Below are 6,819 nucleotides of genomic sequence, written 5' to 3' on the forward strand. Positions count from 1 at the left end.
ATGCGGTTTCATTTACTACACATAGGCCTGCTGAAGCTCGCGGTGTTTTCAGCCTCTGCCTCCTCAATATATGAGTACATGAACACAAAAACATAAGCTCTAGAACTGCTGAGTCACTTCATGAGCATTTTACTTATTTTGAGAAAACTATCATCATATCATATACAAAGAGACACCAATGTTTCAAGAGTTTAGTACACCGAATAGGACACATGCTTATTAGATAACCGTATTTGAGTTGATGTATATGTTTTTATTTATTATTATTTTTTAATTAACTATTTTTTCCAAACCATTGTTAGATGCAGTGTTTCCTGTAGTTATGCAAAGATTTGGTTTCAAAAATTGTATCGGTAAACTATTTCTTATGATTTTAAATCTGCATTGAACTTCAGATCAATCTCAAAGTAAAAGGCGGTACTAAAGTCTGATTTTGTGGTGGATGTGTTCAAATTTGATCATCTTAATTCAAGTGAGGAAGGGTTTTGAAAGTCTGAGCACTACTGTAAGGTTAACCCTGCATGGTGTAAATGTTTGAAAATGATTAACAGTTGCAAATAAACATTCATTAGAAATTTAGAAAAGTAATCAAAAAGTAATCAAAAGTAATCAGTTACATTACTTTAATAAAGTAATTGAAAAAGTTACACTACTATTACATTTTAAATAGGGTAACTTGTAATCTGTAACCTATTACATTTCCATAGTAACCTTCCCAACACTGTCCAAACCTGTATGGCCTTCTTTTTCTGTGGAACACAAAAAAATGATATTTCGAAAAATGTCTTCTGGTTTTCATATATTTGTTTATTTTGCCCATTCAAGTCATTGGAGTCCAGAGTGATTTTGGAGCCAGTGAATTTCATTGTATGGACAAAATATCTTCTTTTGTGTTCTACAGCAGTTTAGAATGACATGTGAGTAAATGATGACAGATTTCTCATTTTTTTGGTGAACTATCCCTTTAAGGGACGTATATACATAAAACAATATGCAGTGTCAACAGATCATTAACTTTCAATGTGAATTGGTGATTGATGATGAGTAGAAATGATAGAAAATATTATAGAAGTACCTCCCTTTGTTTGCGTTTTCAGTTAGTGTTTTCAGCCTTCAGCAGCTTAGCCTGTTAGCTTAGCATAGCATAACTTATTAAGAAAAGCTCCTTTGATTAGCTAGAACAAGACATCACAATAACACTGTTTCTGATCAGGCAATGAGTAAGAGGGGATATGATTTGCCTACTCGCAACCAACAGCGATCTCACCATTTTCAGCAATAATATCGTTGTCAGTGTAAACAGGGCATTACAGCGCTTCCCTCTCAAACTTTCATTCCTTCTTTCTCTACATATACTGTTAACTAAGATCACAGCAGATGGTGGCAGAGAACTAGGCTGACAGCTGGTACATCACATCATACTCTTAAATAACAAATATAATCGTGTCTGTACTGAGGAAAATGCCAACTGTGAATACAAAGAACAGAAGTCCCTATCCATGACTAAAAAAAAAAAAAAAAAAAACTTAATCTTGACACTAATGCAAAGCATTTTATTTTTCATCCTAGAGAACAATATGACACGTAATTTCTGCCAGCACCGTGCTTGAAATTGTCATTAAACCTGCGAGTCTTCATTTCTTAAAGAACAGGTCTTGCAGTCCTTAATTATCCTGAGACTGGGGGAACTGACTGGGCATCAAAACTCAACACCCACATGCCAGGTGGAAAACACAAAAGAACCCTTCACATAATGAGCCGCCATATATCAGGGACATAATCAGGAGTTACTTTGAGATTTGGGGTGTGAGAAATCTGGAGGCTATCACATTAATTGGCAAGATATGACATGACCCCTTCCCCACCAACAAAAAAGCATGGGTTAACATTGTTTTATGATATTGGGATTAAAAAAATGAAAGGTTATTTGCAACTTTTTATCTCACAGTTCAGAAGTTTTTTTTTTTTACATATAAACTCAGTATTGTGAGTATAAACTCAGATTTCAGAATTTTTTCTCTGAATTCTGAGTTTACCTCTTGCAATTCAGTTTTTTTTCTGCCTCAGAATAAAAAGTAAAAAGGGTAAGTGACTCTTTTTTTTCCAGTTTTGCCTTTTTTGCACAATTGCGAGTTTATATCTCACAATTCCAACTGTTCTTCTCAAAATATCTTGCAATTCTGACTTTATATCGCGCAATTCAATTTACTCAGAATTGTCTGAATTGTGAGATTAAAAGTCGCCATTACCTTTTTTTTTTTTTATCCCACTGCAGAAACAAGCTTACATAATATACAATACATATATTTAAGGGGGAAACATAAATAAAACGAATGATCAGTCAAACATGAAACAAATGGTTCTTTCTTTTGACATGAGCAGTCCTGGGTTCAAGACCCTTTTACAGTAATAAACCAAGCAAAATTTCTACTACATATAATTAGATATAGAAACGAAGTGCATTTGAACTTTAAAGGTTGTTTTTGAGCAAACTCACTGAACTGAGACAAAATGTGTTTACTAGGTCAAACAAACACTGGACTGGAACATACAGTAAATGGAATGGCATAACAAACATGCCATAATATTTATGGCTATTTATTTTATATAATAAATATTATTACACATTAGAATATTTAATGTGTCATACATATATTTAAATATGTTATACATATAATTGTTATACATTACATAAAACAATTATATATATGTGCACAAAGCTTTGTTCATACGCTTTGAACAGACTTTCTATAAAAACAACATCTGGCATTTGTGCCACACTATCTGCTCGCTCATTGTAAATGAAAGTACTCAAAGGTGATCCATGCATTTTCCTGCTAAGATAATCGGTTGGTGTCTCAATAATTAAAGAGCCATTAGAGGTGCAACAGTCCTCGCTCTCCTCACTAAATGACACAGTGAAGTAATGATGTAGGTTTTGAAAACAAATCTGTAATATGGTACCTGGTGCTTCAAGGTCTTTATGGTACTATTAATTATGTATTGGCACCACTGAAAAGTCACCTATTATTTCTGAAGCAGTATGTCAACCATGGAGGCACTTTTTCTACTCCACTGCATGTACAGTCATATTATGTGATACATGCTATTATTTATAAAATGGAATTGCTGTGTACTTACTGATATGGCTAATAATAGCACATATGCATGAGTCAGACCATTGTGTAAAAATATGAGTGGTTATATGGAGGGTGCAAATTGTGGTGAGGATTGCGTATTAACAGCCTGTCAACTAACATACAAAATGAGCACCAGATTATATGGCCTAGTTATGATTATCATAAACTGTCATTGTAATTATGTGTGACATGCTTGAATAAGTAGGCCTGGCACCAGCAACAGTCAGATGGGCCTGTTTGAATATATATTTTTTTTTTTCTGTACATAAAATAAAAAAAATGTATTACTGTACTTTAATAGGTTTATATATAGATTTTTTCCATGACCTTAATATCTGCATATATAAAATATAATACACAATAAAACATTTTAATACACAAAACACAACACTGTAAAAAAGATATTTCGAAGTACATTTTAAAAGAAAAAACTGTTGCAATCTTTCTACTTCAAAATTTCATGTTTAATTCAATGTTACTTGCCATTTATTTATTTATTTATTGGTGGAATTTACTAGCAATTGCTGAATGAAAATTATTTTAGAATAAATCCTACACATTTTTTTGTTTGTTTGTTTGTTTAATAATGAGTGAACTGTTCACATTACATTTAGCTCATTAGCATAGCCAATTTAGCCACTGCTGGTACTATAGATGTTGTAACTACACCATTATGGGGGAAAAAGCATCTTTCCCCATCTCAACTGAAGGCCATTCATAAGTAACCATTTATTCTGACTACATTCATTTTTGCAGGCAATATATCAATCGCATATATTTCATTATAGAGGATGTTTTGGAGGGCAGCTGAGCTACTGCCATTGAGATTAATGAAATGCTAGGATAGCTTTCTCCATGTATCACAGACCTCCTTATGTACCCGGAGCCGCTCAAGCGTTGTAATGCGACAATCAAAGTTCAAACAATTTCAACTTTGACCCCATTTGATGCTGACCTTTCAAAGCATGGCCAATAATTACTAAACAATATGCAAGACATATGATATGAAACCTCCTTGCAGTGACTGCTCCCACCTTGCCTTCTAGAGCAAAAGCAACAGAAAATACTTTAAAGGGGCCATATGATGTGATTTCAAGTTTTCCTTTCTCTTTGGAGTGTTACAAGCTGTTCGTGAATAGATAAGATCCCTAAAGTTGCAAAGACTAAAGTCTCAAACCCAAAGAGATATTCTTTATAAAAGTTAAAACTCGCCCACGCCCTCCTAAAACGCCTCGTTTAAACATGCCCCCACATGTCTACGTCACTGTGTGGGAAGATTTGTATAACACTGCCCAAATGTTCACACAAAGAAAGAAGGTGTAACTTTTATTCTTGCTGTAGTTTTATGCCGCCGCCGCCATGTCGTGGAGACGCTGCGTGTTTTGTTGTGAAAGCGAAACTACTTTGTTTGGCCTTCCAAAAGAGGACACAAGTAGACATCAGTGGTTAAGTTGTATTTACAACACTGTTCCAGAACAGTTCAAACCAAATATTCAGATGTGAGCAACGCATTTTACGGAGGACGAGGACTGTTTCCTGGGAGAGTAGCCTACAATGCCGGTGTTCTGACAAATAATGCTGACTCACAGCCTGTAAGTACGTTTTCATATTTAAAGGATTTTTTTTTAACCTTAAACCGCATAAACACATTTCATTACACCAAATACACAAAATAATGTACTTTTTTAGCAACGTGATATGACCCCTTTAAAACAGTCAAAATTCATGAAGAGTTTTCGAATGCCTCATAATGTTTTTTTTTGTACACAGTTTCTCAGTTCAGGAACTAATTTAAATTCAAGAGAATCCTGCGATAGTTTCGGCTTTTGATACAATGTATCAAAAGCCATCAGCAGGATGTTGTTTTCTGTTTTAAGCTCAAATACATGTTTTCTCTGCTTACTGTCTAGCAACACTTCCTGCTTGCTATCTAGAAAAATAGTCTGCTATGCTTTTCATGTGGAAGTCAAAGCAACGCATATAGCACTAGCGGTGAAGCCCTGATGCAAGTCATTTGAAAGGGCCTTAAAATTACATAAAAGGTGTGTATGCTGAAAATAAACTGCAAATTGTACACACTGACACTTTGAGAAACCTCAGCATGTTTAGGGCATTATAATTTCCCCTCACTTCCCTGTAATTTACACCAGTGTGATTGGTTATGCAGTGAGAGCTGCCCTCTGTGACTGATTCAAAATGGATTAAAAAAAAATATTTCAGTTTTTTATTTTTTATTGTATTTTCTTTTATTAGATATGTACAGTAGCCTGTGTTTCCAAAGCAACATCAGAGGGCATTTATGTAGACAGTCCACAGAATCTATCTTTTATATATAGTCGGCCAAAAGTTTGGAATAAATAAGATTTTGTAATGTTTTTAAAAGAAGTCTCTTATGTTCACCAAGGCTGCATTTATTTAATCAAAAATACAAAAAAACAGTAATACTGTGAAATATTATTACAGTTTTAAACAACTGCTCTCTAATTATATATACTTTAAACTTTTTAACTGTAGTGTATAGTCCTGTAGGCTATATACAATGCAAAATCTAATTAGTAAACCTTACTTAAAAAAGAATGCAAACTGATTGACTGAACAGTTAGCGGACACTAGAGATTAAGGCTTATAAAGTTTTAAATATGGATATTTTTCTTACACAAATGCATCACTTCACTTCAGAAGGCCTTTATTAACCCCCTGGAGCCCTGTGGCCATGTGCGCACTTTTTATGATGGATGGATGCACTTTTTTGGGCTTCAAAATCTCGGCCACCATTCACTGCAATTATAAAGCTTGGAAGAGCCAGGACATTTTTTAATATAACTCCGATTGCAATCGTCTGAAAGAAGAACGTCATATAAACCTAGGATGGCTTGAGTGAACTATCCCTTTAAAGAGACCAAGTAAGTGCAACTCCAGTAAATTAAATGCTTCAATTGTCCAGTTAGCAATAGCACACATGCATGAGCTAATATAATCTATATCACAGCATCAACAACTGCAGATAATGCTTTTTAAATAAAGCAGTATGTTATCTTCATGTTTATAGACCCATCATTGACCTAACCACAAGCTCTACTTCTTAGCACAATGGTAACCTCCCCAGAAATTCAGACATAACAGAAACCCTTTTAAAACCCAACATAACAGAACAGAACATTAAACACTAACAGAGCTCCCCCTATATTAATCTTGTGCAAAAACACATAAAATAACATTTTATTTCAACATTTACTCCTGGAGTCTGAAGCAAAGCATGCTGGGAACTATAAACTAGCTTGACATTATGGTACTCATAACAATCAATGTATCATACATTGATTGTATATATTGTATATATCATTTTGTTGTCTTCTTGTGAAATACACTTTGGGTTGGCATTTATTATTTTGGTAGTTATTTTTTGTACCTGCATGCCTTCAACCCCACTGTTAAGAGGTAAAAAGAACAAACTTTATTTGTGTAGCCTGCCTTATTTAGGCTGAGCGTTACAAACTGATTACTAGATTTTTACAATTAAAATCAACCAACTGTTGTACATTAAGTAAAGTCAACTAAAATGTGTTAGTTAGAACATTTGTTAGGTTTTACGTTATATTAGGGGATATATTATAGTTACTGTAGGTTGTATGAATATGCAGCTTTTTAAATATATATATATATATATATATATATATAT

The sequence above is a fragment of the Sinocyclocheilus anshuiensis genome, unplaced genomic scaffold (genome assembly GCF_001515605.1).
Source record: "Sinocyclocheilus anshuiensis isolate Anshui unplaced genomic scaffold, SAMN03320099.WGS_v1.1 scaffold1051, whole genome shotgun sequence".
NCBI classification, from domain to species: Eukaryota; Metazoa; Chordata; class Actinopteri; order Cypriniformes; family Cyprinidae; genus Sinocyclocheilus; species Sinocyclocheilus anshuiensis.